The sequence below is a fragment of the Bombus pascuorum genome, chromosome 9 (genome assembly GCF_905332965.1).
Source record: "Bombus pascuorum chromosome 9, iyBomPasc1.1, whole genome shotgun sequence".
In the NCBI taxonomy this organism is placed as follows: Eukaryota; Metazoa; Arthropoda; class Insecta; order Hymenoptera; family Apidae; genus Bombus; species Bombus pascuorum.
In genome coordinates this window covers 13,623,780-13,643,335 of record NC_083496.1, presented here as the reverse complement: position 1 = coordinate 13,643,335, position 19,556 = coordinate 13,623,780, and the positions used below count along the sequence as shown (strand labels likewise).

At 36.3% G+C, this 19,556-nt stretch overlaps 1 protein-coding gene and 1 non-coding gene across 4 annotated transcripts in view; one reads left to right on the top strand and one right to left on the bottom strand.

Moving 5' to 3' along the window:
- Positions 1-6,237: 6,237 nt before the first annotated feature.
- Positions 6,238-6,309, bottom strand: Trnam-cau (transfer RNA methionine (anticodon CAU)). Its single transcript has one exon. It is a non-coding gene; the product is annotated as a tRNA-Met (tRNA).
- An 11,518-nt stretch (positions 6,310-17,827) lies between these two features.
- Positions 17,828-19,556, top strand: part of LOC132910295 (LIM domain only protein 7) — a 158,983-nt gene continuing 157,254 nt past the window's right edge. For 2 of the 3 annotated variants that reach the window (XM_060965869.1, XM_060965864.1), the window contains exon 1: positions 17,828-18,234. The gene's annotated coding sequence lies outside the window, so the exon portion shown is untranslated. The remainder of the gene's footprint in view (positions 18,235-19,556) is intronic. The other variant, XM_060965870.1, reaches the window with a different exon arrangement.

Here is a 19,556-nt window from a genome sequence, read left to right as displayed (position 1 = left end):
TGTATAAAGCAGCGAGTACTAGGATGCAGTTCTGTCTAAAACAAAATGCTTCATTCAAAAACAAAAGATGTAAATTTTCAGTCTATTCTGTATATAAAAATCTAGCTAGAAACAAAGGTTATTTTAATATTATCAATGTTAAAATTTTTGTGGAAACATGGCTGTAGGATTAATATCGATTTACGACCGTTATATAATGGAAATTTAATATTTGATGTATGCATTTTCATTATTTTAGGTACATTATGGTGTGTGGTGCTTGCCGAAGAACATAAAATACCAATCACAACTTTTAAATTGCAAGAGCAGCTTTCAAGAAATGTGTAGAATAAGTAAATTTAAGTATAAATCCACAACACCAGCTACAGATCCAATTCCTCGTAAAAAGTCGGCTACAGAAGCAACGAAACAAACTCAAAAACAGGTAATCTAAAATTTGAATGTACTAATCTTATTATTTTGAGTAAATACTCTAGTTCTATAAAGAATCATGTTTACAATATTGAATTTCTATCCATAAGACAATGTATAATTTGTAATTTCTTTTTTTAACTAAATTTCATTTTTTTTTTTTTTTTTTAAGGAAAGTTACAAATTAAATGACAATGCTTTGGTTCATAAAATTCATCCAAATGATCGCCCACTACGTAACAACGTGCCAGAACGAGAGAAGTGTGCTGAACTGGATGATATATTGGCAAAATGGAATGTTTATAAACCAAAGAAGTGATATTGCATAAGACATCTTATATGAATAATCGTCGATCGTTACGAGTTAAATTTTATATCGACATAATTTCTTAATTCAAAATTTGTACGAATGTAAAACACATAAATAACGTAAATTATGTAAATTGTAACAATTATAAGTATTAGATATTACAATTTATGTAGATCTCATAATCAGAAAATATTTAAAAATTCCCAGCAAGTACGTCAAGCTAAGAGGTCTATAGTAAAATATATATTTAATTATAAAAATAAGATTAGTTTGTATATTGTAAATAATATAAATATTATCTACTTAAATAATCTGGCGTATACGCTTCATTAGCTACATACGTAAGTGTGAAATGAACGTCTATCCAATCTACCCCGACACAAACTTTTGATGAACCGCAAACGGCTCTCGTCACGCTGTTTTGCAAGTTGGCAAACATTACAGAAGATTCAACCTCAAACATTGTTAAAGCAAACATCGTCACTTAGTGATACCTAAACTTTATGTGCATGAATCAAACTCAAAACTTGCACAGTTTATTTGAATATTTAGAAAAATCAAAATAATCGAAAGTATATATAAACAGAGGACTTGAATTCATATATATATATATAATATATAATATATATAATATACATATACATATATTATATTTTTATTTTTATTAAGTATATTATTTTAATGCTTAAAAATGCCTTCTTTTCCTCCTTATTTTTTAAGATATTTATTCTAAATATACTTTTATAATTTTGTGAATTCAATTTTGTTTAAGTGTCTAAAATCGTATTTCTTATAACTACTATTATCTTGGTCGACTAATAATAATATTAATATAATATCAATAATAATATCAATATAATAATAAAAATAATATTTAAGTTTTAGCAGAGAAAAGGAAAGAAAATTTTATGAATATTAATCAAAGTGAAAATTAGCAAGCTAATCATATTCCCACGAGAAGGTGACGGAATTTGGTAAGAAGGGAAGATAGAGGATTACGTATATAAATAAAGGTATAACTGCCAGAGATGAGAGGCCATCGTCAGCCCAAAACAAAACATGAAAAGTAAAATACACGGAGCCTCCTAGACAGCATCCATGACTCTTGTAGGAAGGCTAGATCGCGTGGTAGGATTTACTATATCTGTATCTGGGTCAAATATAGCGTCTTCGTAAAATACCTGAATTAATTGTTTGTCCGAATACCAGACAAAAGGGATCTTTCATTCTCAGAAACAGTTTGGTCAATGAACCCTTCTCGAAAGCCGAACTTAACCTCAATTTGATTTCATTTCACTTTGTATTTACGATTACCTGAATTTATTAGTGAAAAATATTTATGGAACTCAATAAATTTTACTGATGATCGATGTCACCAGAGATTGCTGATTATGTAGCTTAAAAAATTTGCTAATTTAAAACTTGATATCTGGTTCAAACAATTATTTCAAAATAGGATTATTATAAATTTAATTTAAGTTGATTTTCTTCAAAAATCAATTTGACTTAAATGTAAATTCCACATACAAGATTATAAGCATGCAGTGAAATCAGTTTTTGGTATCACTCACCAATATCGTTGCATCGAAGAAACTGCCAAGCTTTCTTTATCCTGATACGAAAGTAACTTCAAAGCCATAGAGGTGATAATGTAAACAGTCCTTGTCACCCATAATACAAGACTGAATTTAATTTTAGAAGCGCAGATATAATTCACTTTCAGTCAATAGTAAGTTTGCACGAATCTAGACAAAATACAAAAGTTCGTAATTTATTGTGATGCCTGATTTTGGAAAAATAGCAACTTTAATTATTCCCACCATTTGTTTTTTATAATAATCACGACATATTCTATAGTGAATATAAATGTGATGTTAGCATTTTCAAATCAAATATGCCGCTATTAAAACGAAATCCATAATCAAATAAAATTAAAAAATACCATATCAAACGTTACTTCAGAAGAATTACACAGATCTTAGTGATATGAAATACGACACATAATTTACAGATATGGTATGGTATTACAAATATGGCGTTAAAATTCGAAAAACGGTAAAAAAATTGAACAAATTCTAATATTGGTATCTTGAATCATAAAATGGTACTTAGCAATTGTTATGTGTCAATGTGAATTTCGTAAAATATTAGTCAAATTAATATTTCTCTCTGTATCGTAATTTATAGATGTATTAAAACTAATATATTGAAGTATATTTTAATGATAATAATAAAAAGAGTATAAATTTTATTGCCAGAAACATATTATTTAACCTTTCTTTGTCTGTTGCATTTAATCTCGAATTGTAAAAAAAAATAATAAACTCAAATTGAAATTGACTAAATGTTCAAAGCTGGACACTATTTGGTGTAGTTTGTTACTAATTTCCATTACTGTAATTACCTTTATGTGATATTTGATACAATTAGCATCCTCTCGAAGTCAGGGCACGGACAGTGTCTCACAATATTTGAACTAATAACGAACATTTAGATCGATCATTATGGCGGCGGTTGTTACGTAATGGTTTCAAATTGTAAAATAGGAATATAACCTATATAGGTTATAATCAATAATTTTTAAATACTTAATATTCAACAAATTCATTATTATTATCATATGCTCTCAACTCATTACTATTACTATTATGACAAATAAGATATGTATTTTTAGAAAAAGGTTAATTTAGGTATACTACTTACTCTCATTCGACGAGTGTCTTATAACAAGATGTTATATACTATACGTACATGTAATCAGAAATGACTTTGATCACCTAAATAAATTTTGTTAGAACAATTGTTTGTGTTGTGTGTTTATAAGCTCACAAGTTTAATCATCTTTACGTACTAAATAAAAACACTTACTAAAAATCTGATGTTACGCAATTCGAATCACGAATGACACTTTGAAATATGGCCACTTGCCAAACTTCTATACTACGACACCGATACACATCGAATTGCGCTCTGATGGTTGTCCATCTATCGTTGATTACTAAACGACAGGTGCATTTCTTAAAACAGAAATGATAAATATTTATACATATTACAAGTTGGAGAGGTAATGACTATGTTATTTTTATCACTTTAGATATCCCTTTGATGAAAAACTTCGGTTAAGATTGCTTTTATCTTTCTTAATAGGTTAATTTAGAACTTAGCTGATACAATAAATACATATTCGAATTTATTCATACTCACTCAAAATCTATTATATCGTAATCATAACTCCAAATACTATATTGTTAGAATAAAGAAATTCAATTACTTTTATGTCTAATTCGAGTATTGTATAAGCTACTTCTTGAATCCATCCGAACTACAGATCTACATCACTTGTAGCTCTAGCAGTAACGGATCTTCTGTCGCAACGCTGATTGGCTAATGCAGAAAAATACACAATAAACTCTACACTCCACGTTATGTAACTAGATCTACATAAGTATAAAATATCGAATTATTATTTTAATTTTTTTATAAGTTATTATGAATTATACACTTATACAACTAACAAAATGTTGAATATTCATTTATTTGAGAAAACAAAAATAAAATATATTTCTAATACGAAAAGTATATTACATTATACCATACATATTGCATCGATATATCGATTGCGAGATCTACCATTAATTGCAGTAGGAAAAAACTGTATAATCCAAACAATTTGAATCCTTAACCTAACCAAAATTATTATGCTTATAAAAGGAAACGCCGTCATGTCAATATTTTAATAGTTTTATCATTGTTATATATTGTTAATATGAAATAGAAATGTGAATACTGAGAAGTCAAAGTAAAATAATGTAAAATTTCACAATCTATTAAATAATAAATATTCTAATCGTTGTAATTAGAGATTTTTTCTATTATTAATTTATCACATTTTATTATTATTCATTCTATACAAAGAGCAATAAAAAGAACATAAAATGATGTGTTAGCAAATAATAAAACTAATTGCTCGCATTATTTCCTCAAGTCTTATTTTTCTCCTTTCATTTAAGTAATATGTTTCGTGTTATTTCGAACTGCACAAAGTTTTAATAGGCAATCGTATAATCGCAAATTCCGCAAAATAGAACTTCCATTTAAAGTATAATCAAATAATCGAGGTTCTACCAAATTACAAAGCCCTTAATGCTCCGTCCGTGATTTATGATGAACGTGGGTGTGTATAAAGGAACGAGCACGTGCAAATTCGATGCTTGTGCTTAACGGTAACAACGCGCCACGCGACGCGACCCGTACTGATCCGGTCTTTTGGAGCCATGAAAGCTCATGTTTGTGCCTGTTTGACAAGCGGTCAAGCCACTTTGTCACGTGTACGACGTGTTCACGTTAAATAATGCCGACCCAGGGTTACGCGCCCGATCTCATTGATATTCCATTTATAAGAAGCGCGAGTAAATACCATCAATACTTGCGAGTAGGCGCCGTGCATCGGTCACTATCTACTTTCTATTCCTTTATAAATTCAGTCCATTACTTTGTTATAACCTATTTTTATACCTTGACAGCGGTGTGGAATCAATTATTCCTATTGCGAACGTTGATAATACTTTCAGTGTATGTATTTTTTGTTCGAACGTATTATAACGATTATGGAAAGACGATTTAGACTATAAAGTATCAAAAAATTTTAATTCCGAATAAGGATATTACCCGAATAAAGATAATAACACGTCGTAAACTAATAAACTAAAATAATTATCGCAGGAATCCTTTTCTCTAGGTATGCTCTTAGAAGAACTAGTTATTTTAAGTGACAATCGATGCTTCCTATATAGATAAGTTATCTGTGTTTTTTATATGCAATCTCGTAAGATCATAAAATATGAATTTCCATTCTTACAATTTTTCTAAACCAACCGTATATAACTATATTATTTTATAATAATGTTCTATGTTAAAATATATTTTATTATAAGAAAAAAACCATATATTAAATCAGTTGATGTGTAACGTTGAAAATTACGATCGATGAATATTTTTTTACGGTCTAAAGGTAATATCCTGAATGCCACTCGATAGTACCAGTGTTTTTCTTTCTGGAGATATTTCGGTCAAAGGCAGTTCCTTTTTAAACTCTGAAGAGATACTCCACGAAGCGAATATGACACCCACCAAATTTACGTCCGTGAACTCTCGTGAACTTCTGAACTCGTTGTCTTATCTTTTCTTTGCGGACAATGACGAAGGAATGGCATCCATCGTTGTGCATGTCATTGCTCACCGGTTGTGTCTTGAGTTTACGGGACTTTAGGACACACTCCTGTCTCTTTTTGCATTGCAAATTACTCAAACCGAAATTTAAACGCCCTCGCAATTGAATTAAAATTCAGGCACAGAATGGTGAGGTGCTTTTCCCTTTATGGCTTGAATTTCGCTTATTTTCTGATATAAACAATTGTCATTAATGTTACTATTGTAACATTTTACATATTTACCTTAGTTTTGTCAAAGAATATCTCGTAAATTTGAAATAAGAAAAAAAAATATACAACAACTATTAGCAGAGCGTGGTTTCGATCCACGGACCTCTGGGTTATGGGCCCAGCACGCTTCCACTGCGCCACTCTGCTGTTGGATACATAGTTTTATAAACATATATAATTGGTTATAAAAATATAGAAATACAAAAGATGTAAGTAAATTTTAAAAATAAGTACCATAACATAAAATATATAAATTTATTCATATATAATGTGTACAATTTATTTCAAAATATAAATTTTATGTCAGTTTGAATTATACAGAATACTATTTTACATAATTATTAATACACAAAAATTTTTTCAACGAAGATAGGCAATGCGTCATCGTTATAAAAGTTGCAATAATTGCAAATATCGTTTCAGATCTTTCATTTTCAGCTTTTGTCTTTTCCCGTTACTATATCACGAAGTTTAGACTAATTTAAATTTAGTTACTTTGTTCGTATTATATAAAATTAAGATAAATTTAGGGAAGAATGTTTACGTGATTGGAAATAACTTTGTTAAGATGCTACTTGTATATACCCTGAGGCAAGTAATTTAAGCGGTGCAACATAGATTAACCACCTGGGCTGAAGTATGGAGATGCAACGGATGCAAATAAGTATCTTAGTCGATCCAGGTGTGCTCCCCTTTTAAGATCAGCAATCTTAAACTAGCCTCCACCTATATATGTAGTATCAACCGAGCCACGTGCTTCAACCGAAGCTTACCTTATTGCTAGTCCACACTAATACTTCGGTTCTTTCTAACATGCAATTAATTCTGTATTGACGTTGTGCATTCAGTTTTTTGTAATTACAGGCAACAGGTTTGAAGAAGCTATAGAAATTAGTTATTGTAATTATTGTTAATTTAAAATATTTATTTAAATTAACATGTCACGAGATTACAAACTTTAATTATGCGAATTAATCTTGATACACGCTGCGAATATACAATTGATTTTTTCGAATAATCGAATAACGTTGTTTTCTTACGAGAAGTCATTTATTTTGTACTATTTGACGAATTAAACTCGAACAACAATTTTTTAACGAAAATCTGAGAACTGCTTTTAGTTTGCAATCCATTGAGCAAAATTAATATTCCGATAATCCATTGTCCTGTCAATAAGTGTTCTGATAATACTACTGATAATTTTACAAAAATATACTCAAAATATACTCAAAATATACTCTGAAAACAATTTATACCGTATAGAATAATAAAATAAAATTTAACGAATAATTAAATTATCATCGAGTCCTTCATAAATTCTAAACTAACAAACACCTATGCACAGCCTATTATCACCTTTGAACATTCCATTTTTTCAGAACTGCAAACGATAGTGTTCTGAATATCCTCGCATATAACTAGCGAGAAAGAAAATACTATCCAATTTCTCTGGCTTTGCATGCGTCTGAAGCTTACACGTTGAGATAACTGTAGGTTCTGGCGAGCAGTAGCAGGCTTTCTATCGGTCGCGATAGGATCACGTTTTAATTTAATGTAACCCTGTCCGACCATAGCCTGTTATAATCGCGTTCCCAGTGCACGGCTGCATCTCGTATGGACGTGGACACGTTTCGATACCGCGATCTTTTAAGCCTCCATAGAGCGTTGGACAAGTACATAAAGCGTAACAAAGTAAGACGCGCGTGCGTGGCAAGTCGGTGACTCCCCCGATGCAGTTCCTGGTGACATCTGACTAAGCGTTCTATTTCGACGCACCCTCGGAGGCCGTGTGAGTAATCCCCGGACCGCATATATCCGCGCAGGTGGAACTCGTTCGAGGATTCTACGAGTTTTGGATAGATGGCCGAAAAGTCATGTTCATGCGTGGCACACCCTATAATTATCGTCCCGATATTATTAACCACCTTCTGCCGTTCCCATTTTGGCGTTACCGTGCTACTAACTGGTATGCAAAGCGATCAGGAATTGGGCAAAATATTCATGTCAGCAATTGCGACTTAATTCAGGTGAGCATATTAATTGATAACAAAGTCTGTAGGGATGTGCGATGTTATTTATAATGTTTGATTACTTGGTGTGGATGCAATCGATATTAATTTACTGTTAAGGTCGTCGTTTAATATTGTGCACGGGAACATTATAGCAATTGAGCTGGGAATTTAGATGACACTCTCAAAGTTTGATTGTTCCACTGGTCTCTTGGGATTTTCTCAGTCTGTCAAACATTTTGATTACAAACTCGGTAACATCGAATAATTTATCAGTACTTAATTGATAATATCGATTAAGTGGATTTTTGATAATCTTGTAGGCTTATCAACATGTCGACAAGTATAGAAATAATGAAATTGAATTAGAAGAATTTAATAAGTTAAATAGAAACGTGTTTTAATAATTTTCGAGAAAAAATATATAACTTTGTCAATTTATTGAAAAATAGATGAGAATTATACAAAACAGCTGATCTGTTACAGATTTGTTTCGATAATTTCTGCAATTATACAACAATTATTCATCAAGGTTCTGAATTGTTTTCCTGATTAAGAGTTTCATGTATTAATCATTAATCATTCTATAGAACACCTTTGATTTGTATAAGGTCTAACCGGATCCATGAGTAGTTTCAGATTTTGTGCAATTAATTTATCATTTCGTAAATCATGTAGGCGGTGATTTTTCGTGGTACGTCGTTAATATTATTCGCGAAGTATTACGACCGGAGACGCCAGGTGTCTGCGCCGGAACTGAAGTCTAGTTTCCAAATGGAACAGAGGAAAACGTTAACAACATTATTTTCCCTCCCACAGAATTCCAGAATAAATGACAACATATTAACGTTCATGACTCATTCTATGTTAGATCTTATGCATTTGGTTACAACATAATTTCTATTTCACCGCACCCTCAAATTGTTCTACGAGAAATCTTCAAATTGCTCCCCTTTCATTTTTTCGTTTCGTTTTTCTATAACAAACATGAACTATATAGAGATATAAATCGTTTACATAAGATAACAACATTTTATGAACGTGTTAATTACAATAATATCATTTTTGGTAAAAGGTGAATACTTTATTCCTTTCTGCTTACACCACGTACGTTATTCAACTATTAATATTTAATTCCATAACGACACTCTGCCAATGTTTAATAAACATCTCTTAATAACGATATCCGTGATCTGACGGTGGAGAGCGTTTAATCAAGATCGCGGCGTTATCCAAACAAGCATATCTGTAGCCATTCCATTCCAGTCCATCTTCGTAATGCAAGCACAATGCTCGATTACTCAAATGCACACTCTGCGCGACCTTGCTCGCCATTATGTGCGCGTACGAACATTTGTATTATCCCGAAAAAAATCGGACCCTTGACTGGTCGGGTGTTATCTCGCTCCGTGGAGCATTAAATCAAAGTGCATACTCTTGTATGGGTGCAACGCAGAATACGAAGCTGCAGCTTGGGTGTGATTCGACGGTGCACTTAACAAGTCGCCCACGTGGCTCGCATCGATCCTGGCCACTCTTTGCATTCGTGTGCTCGGATGCTCTTCTCATACGTTCGCCTGTAGGTGTTTGCGTTTGTGTGAGCGCGCGGGCACGCGAAATGGAGTGCATTTAGAAGAGCGGTACACTGCGTCACGTCACTCCTTTAATGCAAATTCGAGCCGTGGCTGTAACAGAAAAAGGAATCCACGCGTGATACCAAACGCGGACAAACGTCGATGTACGTAAATGGTCACCGCGGAAAATTTCTGAAACGCACTCTACTATTCGCTGCACATTGAAGGATGTGGTAGCAACCTCGCAAAAGGGATTCCCCTTTACGCGCACGCAGACCTTGCACGACGAAGAAAGTTCCTTGAAACAAATTAACATTCCGTTTCCACCAGTTTTTGCTCAATGCTTGATCATACTTTTAGGTAGAGGGAAGATGGTTCTCAGGTTCGATTGTTTCTCCCATGGAAAATACCGTTCTGAGAAGATTCGTTGATTTAGATGAGTGGAATACCATTGCATACATAAGATGCAATTACGATATTTCAATTTCCAATCAGCCACTTATTAATCGTCGTGGGTAGGATCGTACAATTTTGTACGTGTGCAATTTAGGTAATCGTAGGTATTCGGCATTACGGCATGGTAATGCATGTGGTTACATAATGTATTACGATATTATTTCTTACATTTTGGTGTTACGCGTGTGCACACCGTCACGTGTGCGAAACTTATTTGCAATTTGAGCATTTACATATACGAGAATACGGATTAAATCGATTTCATTTAAGCTCCTGTAAAGGTTATTACAGTGTAACACATTACTTTTCGTTAACCTACTTTATCGTGCTTTAGATTGATAAAAAAGAAAATATACGGAGGTAATGCGTAAGGCCACTTTTCAATTTTTTCGCACACCATACTGGTACTCATCGTTAATTTCTCAAATATGCGCGAGTATTAACGATTCAAGCAGGTTACGCAGTGCACTTGGTTTTTTGGATCGCGTTACTCTGAAAGGGTGTAAAAAGTAGCGGCTCGATTAAAACGGTAGGTGGAACGGTCAACCTGTCAAGCGTGTATGTTTTTCCTTGCTTTTCGTGGAAATTACTCGGCGTAAGGCGTAAGAACTCTTTGCATGGTAGGAATTCGCGCTATAGTATCAATTAGCAAAATTAAAGTGTTAAGGGCTTCGAATGGTTAAAACAGTAAAAATATTATATGTATATCGAAAACGTAATTATATGTATTGGAACATCTTTCCTTCCATCTGCTACGGTAACAGAATATGAAATAATCACTAAAAATATAATTACTCGTTTAATTTTATAACCTTCACCTGAAACGTTCATTGAACCAAAAAGTGCCACACATATTATAACGATGATGACATCATAAGTTTTCCAACGAAAGTGTTTGTTAACGACTTAATAACACAATGCTGATAGGAATTCGAGTATAAAATATTGCATCGCAGAAATTAGAACAGACGATCGGCACGGCCGTTCACGCACTGTTATTCAACGTCGATTCTTGGAAGCGTGACGAATTGTTACATCACAAGATTCTCACCGAAAGGGAGTAACTGTCGGAGGGGGCCGGTAAGAAACTGCGAATATGCAAATTTCGTGACACTTAACGAGATGCAGGAATGTGTTCGCCGGATCGCTTTCATCGACAATGCGACGGGAATCGAGAATAAGCGAAGCTCGTCGTGTTATGAGATCACTTTCGTTGGACTTTCTTCACGGCCGAGACAATTTTTTGCTGTTTATCCGCAAGGCGTACGTTTGTACGAGGCACGTATTCGAATCGGTCAGGTCTAAACGTGAGACGATATTCTTTTCTCGATAGAAAGTCTGAATCCAAAATCACGGCAGGATGAATTACGATGCCACGTGCGTAAACCTTGTCGACCGAGCGACGAGAATCGAGGGGACGATTGCCATTTATCGAACTGCCGGTTCGTTAGTCCCTTTTCTGAGATCAGAATGCATGAGAGGAAACGCGTGATTCGTTTAGAATGACAAATGAATTCGGTATCGAACGATGCGCAAATGCGTAGCACGGCTTTCAGCGAGCGACGTGATTTTAAACGCGCCGCCGTTTTCTTGCTTCCGTTAACACCGGCCAGATTGGGAAACGGGAAATTAATTCGCGCCTTCGGCAATTATAAAGGACCGTTCGATTGCTGTCCTCGCCGCTGTCGTGCCGGTTTTTTTTTTACAACGATTGCAAAATTACACCTTTCTTTCAAGATAACGGTTCCATGACCGGGTCTGTGTGTGCGTTGCTTCTATTAAACTTAATGAGTATCTAGCCATAAATAGTGATTTAACGCTAACGTGATTACGCTTGTGTTCTTAATAACAGGAATTCTATTGACGAAGAAGGTGAGTACGATGGAAACGGTCTCTTTGCGATTCCTGTCTTGCAGGATAATCAAGCCGTGCGTGTGTACGCGTTGAAATAATAAAGATGTTGAATCAGAACGGTGAATATGATGAAATTGTAGGACGTGAATAAAGATCGAGAAAGTGAACAAATTTAGCCGGGAGACCGCAAAGTTCGTTCAAAAATTTCTCCTCGTGGAATCCAGCGGGGAAAGTATAAAATATAGTTATAAGCATAACAGAATATAACGAAGAAAAGAAACGAGCAGATCCGTATTCTGGTGACTTTTATTTTTTCACAAAAAGAGGTTTAAGAGTACCTTGCATCGATTTTGTATCGTTAATAATTATATTCCCTGCGGCAAGCCATAAAAATCGCTAGACACTTGGAACAGGATCGTGTTTAAATTCGCGAAAGTCGTACTGCGACGAACCTTATTCTTCGCGTAGTGATTCTTGGAAGTTCGTTCTTGAGAGACGGGTGATTGTTTCTCGTGACATCGTAGGCGAGGAAAATATAAAATATTATACCTTACTTATCTGTGATTTTCTTCGAAATCGATTTATAAAACAAGTGTTCTTCATTTTTTCCTCAATACGAGTTATATGTTTAAAATATATAAATTAATAATTAAAACAGTGACAATAATTCATATCTTACAGTTTCTCCACAGAATAACTAAACACAACCACTACCACTATTTTCAATTTCAGCTGCTCGCCATAGGGGATGCTGGAATAAGGAAGCAATTCCAAATCAACAAAAATCAACTAAAAATCGATCAAAATCAAATCACTTTTTCGTATTGTAGATTATTATGACTTATGATCCTAAATCTTTGTACCTTTGTATATGAGACCTGCGCCTTTCTTTTCTATGATAAATCCAATTTAAAAAGCTGCCTCCTTATTCTCGTAAATCCTTCAATTTTCGGAAATTCAAGATACATAGCCCCTCGACAACGATTCAAAGTCCATGCAAGATCTTTTTGCCAGGTCAGAACGTTAAGGCCCTATTTTACGTGGAGTGGTTACATTCCCCTTGCAATTAAAGCAATTAGTGTGGTCGTGCGCAAGAAAGGGTTGAAAAATCCTAGTAGGTACACGACGCTCAACATTCTCGTTTCTTCCTGTCGTTCCAGGGCCGCTATATGCTCCAAGAAGCTTCTCCCCTGTGATGCTCGGTCAAAGTAAAGAGAGAAGGAAAGGACGTCGGTGTCCTTTATTTTCAGTTGCCAAGGAGAAGATTCTGAGGCGTACGTATCGCGTGCCTTGGGGAAGGACGAGCTTCGAGTGAAACAAAGGGTCCAGATGGTCGGGGGCCCACCATCTTCCTGGTTGTAATTTAAAGCGAGAGCCCACAGGCACCGACGTAGCCTTTCCTCCGGGATAATTTCGACCCTCCTTGACTATGCGCGCATATATACATCTGGCTCGCCTTTCACCCTGGTCTTCCTTTCTCGAAACGTCTCTCTGCATTCTACATACGCGCGTGTGCAACGCAACACGTGACTTTCGATATTTTCGACGTTCCTGATTGTTTGCAGAGACACAAGCACCCGACCATACACCGGATAAAACATAGCTGGTATATTTTCATTTACATCCTATAGCACGAAAGAAGTTACGAGCATTTCTCCTTTAACGGATATTCCTGGAAACGGGATGCTTGTATTTCAATGACAGCTTGGAAAATGAAGGTGAAGAAACTCTTTGATGTGTCGTTTTTACTTTTTCTAACGTTTCGATTTGATGTAAACGTTATATCTTTCGTGTCGAGGCTATTTCATTTTTAGAATACAAATCAGGCGGTTTCCTTTACACGAACGAAGTATATGAAACGAAACGAGATATATTATAACATGAAAATACGACGAAAGTACCCGTCGTAAATCCCGTTGATGAGAGCTTGCTTTGTAAATTGGTACGATAAAACTTTTCATCGACTCTTTGCCAGACATCGATAGCGGTATGCTTATGGTTCCTTTGAATGAGTAACTTCGCGATGTAAATTCATGCAGAACGAAACTGTAATCTTTGAAAATGGCGTTAAATCCTTTATGACCGACGGTACACTGAAAATTTTACACGAATACGAATAACGGCGAAATTTGATGATGCCCGATAGTATCGATTTCGTGACTCGCGAAACGTTCGAATATAAAGTAGCGTCGAATGATCGTGGCCAACAAAGCCTCGAAAGAACCGCGCGAAGGTGGATTATCCGTCCTCTCTTGCCGGGATAATGATCTGTAGCGGCGTGGTAGGATCTGCTGAATATATATTAATGCTCGTTCTTTTTTCGCTCGTGTAGATAATAGTGGGTTTCGCCGACCTGCGTTGAGAGGGCGAGAAACACAAGCAAAGGGGAAGAAGGACGAGGCGGAAAAAGGTGGAAAGGAAAAACAAAAGTTACATCGTTCGGAACACGGGAGCTCTATGTCGACCTAAATGATGGGGCCCCGACCACGGAAAAATTTTTAATTGCTTCGTGGCGAGAGAAATTATAGGCGGTAAGCCGACGGGTGCAACAACGATCCCCTTTCGGCTGTTATCTGAAATATGTCTAGGAGGACTACCTTTATCGGGTCGCATGTTTACCAGGCCACAAAATATCCACCTGTTAGACAAACACAACCAGATAACCTGATTCCATGCATTCCCGGTGCGGTCTTTTCGTCTGGTTTACATTGCCGCGTAGATCCGTCACGATACCGAGATACAGAGTACACTGGAGACGCATTAAAATCTCTTTTCGTAATTTTACTTGAAACCTTGGGCATTCGCGCACTAACCAAGTAATTGCAACATCGTATCCTTCTACTTCTTCGATTTTTCATTTGATGAGAAATTGAGTTAGGTAGCGATGGGTGAACAATCAGATAGTTAACGATCATATAATCTTTTACGTGAAAAGGCATCGGTGAAAATACAAGCGTTGCGTTATCAACGGCCTATCGTGGTACGACAATCTGACGAGGTGGAATCTCGTTTACGTTATCAAAGAGCAGCGATCAATAAACACATACTAATGTTAAGAGATTAACTCCGCACGTCGTCTTTTCAATGGCTTTTTCCCTCACGTCTAAATGATTGTCATAAACAGATCGCGCTTCCGTTCCACGACAAATAAGAGACATTGCGGCTTCTAATAGGGTAATAACGCGACTCGACAAAGATATAGAGACGTTGCCACGATGAATACGATACGTTGGAATGAGTTTTCCAGGAGCCTTTAATCGTCATGTTCGTCTTAATGGACTAATAGAACGTCAGATTTCTGAGACCGAGACGCACCACTGTCTTCGAACCATCTGTTACCGGTTCTTGCGTGTAACACGTTGTAAAAGATACTAGTTAATTATACGGGCATGCACCATGGTTATCGACCATTTCGTTTGCATACACCGTGCGTCCTTTTGATATTGCAATAAATTTTCTGTAGTCGCGTATAAGATTGTAAATAACTGGAATCGCCAAGAATGTTATTGACCGGGATATCGTATGTGATGCGAATCCACCCTTATTGGAATCAGATTTTAATAGAATCATACTGAATGCCGTCTATGTAGTTGTCACTAATTATACTCGATTTAGTCTTGACATTTAAAAAGAATGTTATTTAGTAAGTAATGTTCGTCGAAGGATATATTAAACTACAATCAGCAAAATGAAGGCAAAAGAAGACATTAATGTAATTGCAGTCATTGAGATTTATAGTTTCTGTTGTTCATCATTACGGATTACCAGGGATTTTTGTTGTTATAGTTGTCTTTTCAATCGGATGATATCAGAGGAATAATAAGGATATGATTGAGAAAACGTGATAATGAACTTCCAAGGTAGTTCATAAAAAGGTATTATTAACTTTCGTGGTTTGGTAGCTACTGGTTTACGCTTTCCTGTCTAAATGTAGCACCGACCAAACGCGAAGTCATTAAAGACAACGATGATACAAGACAGCCAGAGTTTCACGGTAGTAAAAATATTTAGGTTTTATTTCGTTCGCATCCCTCTGTTCGCTTGATTTATCCAGATGTTTTAAACAGCATCTTTTTTACTTGGTAGAACCCTCTTTCATGCCTTTCAATCAATAATCTCGAATTTGTACTTATATCCTAATTAAGATATAATCTTAAGATAAATAAATAATAATAAATCAATAAGATATAATGTCTTAATTAAGAGAAAGGTATAAGTATATCTTAATTTTAAAAAATTAGAAAATAAACGATCTTGATTTGCAATTGCTTTCTAATTATCAGTTTTAAATATTGCATAATCGATTGGTAAATGTTGCTATAAAACAGATTCACACAGGTCTTGGTAACATTGGCACTACAAATTAAAGATGCATCAATCATATTCAAGTCCATGTTGAACGTAACGATACGCAATTTCAACATTTTCGCCGAGACCTTTGCGATTCATGGTTCGAATGCACGTGCGATGCCTCGTGTCTTCGTGTTTCACCGACAAACCTGGAGGACAACGATGACATTACGTACTTTCTATTTCCCATCGACTTTCGATGGGCAGGTTGTCTACCAACACGAGCATGTATAACGTGTCAGAACGTTTCGCGGCTGAGCTCGTTCCTCATTTCCTTTTCCCGTAAAAGGAACGCCCTAAATCGGTGCGTGGAATTGGTAATAAATCCAACGTTGATCGTTCAATCTCGGGAACGTCTTGACCTTGGCTGTTTCTCAGGTCCTAGACGGCATTTAATCTAGAAGCAACACGCCGCTCTTCTACTCTATTATTAGAGAAACAGAGAAGTATCGCTTTATTTTGCTACCGGTTTCTTCCGACGTAATTTCGCAGCCTTCGAACTAACACAAGTTCGTGAGCAGAATACAAACCAGGTATACACGTATTATCAATGGGATTTACATCGTTTCTGAATCTTTTTGAGGAAACGTTAACTTTATTTTCTTTCTTTTTTTTTTTGTTTTTGTTCGTGCCTATGATTTTCATCTAGACACGAATTTTAGACATTTGACACAAATGAAATAAAATTATTTTATTTTTTCAGAAATTAATAATAGCCTCTTTTCACGATTGAATTGTTAGAAATATCTACAATTTCTATATCCAATTGTGGATGACAACCGTCGCACATCTCCATTGCAGATAATGCATTCACACGAATTAATAAAGATGTAATAGACGTCTGACTTCAAACTTACATAAGTTTCAACTAATAAGTAAGATAAAAGAGCCTCTATAAAAAACCTGCAACAAACACAGTCGCATCTGTCAACCAAATCGGAATAATGAGTCAAAGAATAATATTCTAGGCCGATGAGATGCAATATTAATCGCATAGCAATTATTTTCTATCCGATGTATGTGCCAGCTATTATCCTTATTTCAATATTAAACTCGTATTTTGCAGAAAAATATTTACACTCGCCTTTACCTTTCAGGGTATTTTGGAGGTTGCGAGTTTCCAGAGAATTCGATCGCTTGCGTAACAAGAGGAACGTGCCGATGCATTCTGCGTTATCATCGGCCCGATCCCGAGGGAGGCTCTTTAATTCCAGCACGAAAACAGAAACGCTCGTACGGCCTCGACCTGAGCAAAAGTTCGTCGAGGTTGCCAAGCCTGAGGCCAGCCTTCTATCACTATTTCGTTCTCCCTTGCTTCCTGCCTTCCCCCTCTCTTTCTAATGTGTAAGTTCGACTCAGGACTCGAGAAAGGTCGAAGCTAGCCGGAGGTAGTCGACTGGCGTCGAACACTCGCGTCGAGAGCCGAGCGCAGAGGCTGCGGAACGAGCAACGAGCAATCGAAGAGCATCGTCAGTCCCTCACGGTAAGCCGGTTCAGTCGGTCTTCTTCGATCGTCTCTGTTGTTTGCAACACTCGTCCTCGTAGGTGGCTGCATATTGAAACTCCTCTCTTTCTCTCTCTTTGTTGTTTCTTTCGTTTGTTCGCATCGTGTCGAACAAAAGCCTACGGTAGTGCTGTACGATTTAAACTAAACATAACCTAACCCGGTCGTGCATAACTCCACGCGTATTCACTGACGAACAATTAGTGCGTACAATTTATTGGTGGACAAGCTTTTCCGCGAGCACGGGGCTGTTCTGTTTGTGGATTTCTACCCTCTGTCTCCTTGTGGATTACTCGACGTCCCGTAACGGGAACTTCTCTCAAAGGTAGGACGACTTTGATATACTTCATTCGCGAGATGTGTCGTATCGAGAATCGTTCGGATTCTGTACATTGTCTCGTTACAAGAGTCATTTGACTTTTTTCTCTTTTCATCGCTATTGAAACTGTAAGTGTCGTAAGTAAAATGGTTACGGGAGATTGATCAACCAGTGTTGATGAAACGTCGCCACCGAGAAAGAGACACGGCGAGGCCGGTGAAGACCTTGAATAAAACGTGTTTCGAGCGCTTCTTACTTGGCCGTCGGTTCGAAACGTGCGCACGTAATCGAGGTTACTAAGATCGTTCTAAAACGGCGTAATTACCACGCGAACTATCTTCGAGTCGGCCGACCGAGTCGAACCTTGGCGAACCGTAAGCACGGTGTTTCTCGACGTGGCTGTCTAATTGTTCGTAGATTACGATTGAATTCGGCTTGCATTGAAATTATGTACCACTTTGCCTGGTGTGCCAGGCATAATTCGACATGCATTTAAAAATCGAACGTTCTATATCCATAGAACACTGGTAACTACTTTAAGCTTGGCCGATTTCAAGTTCGATCGATCCCGTGAATGTTATTCCGAAGTATTCCGTGACGTTTAAAGCATCGACGTTCAAACAGAATCGAGCTCAATTTTCTTGGTGTAAAATAGAACGACTCGGGCCGTCGCTAATGGATTAGTGATTTAGAGAGGCTTAGAGAAGGTTAAAGCGTTTGTATGGTGCCGGAAATAGAAGTTATATTTATCGATCAGCCGGTACGTACCAAGTATTCGTACGAAGTGGCCACGTACTGACGTCTGATTACAGCCTGTGATCTATAATTGATGACCGTTTAAATCGCAATCCAAGACGTCCCCCGAGTCCAGCAAACCACGTAAATAGTCGACTTGACTAAGCCCACCGCCCTTTGTGAAGTCGGCCTGTATCACACGAAATTTTCTGCTGCAGTACGTGTTGACATTTATACGACGAGTTCCTTCAGGTTTGAAATTACGCGAAACGTTAGACCCGGCTGGTCAACCGGCCAAATCACGATTACCGTCTACACGTTACATTTAGTTCTTGGACACTTTTCAACGGAATATTGTTTATATTTTCTTACGGTTATCCGTGTAATTTAAACGGACAGATATGCATTCTGTTTGCTCTTCGGCGGTTCACAAAATTTATTCCGTTATTTTGAGGAAGAAAATTAGGAAGATGTTTTCGCTGACCAGACAGTAGTTTATTGGCGTCGCTTGCATCCATTTTCCATCCGTGTCACCTTGTATTTCACCATTTCAGTCCGCAATAAATTCTACATACCACCGATTATTTTTCATC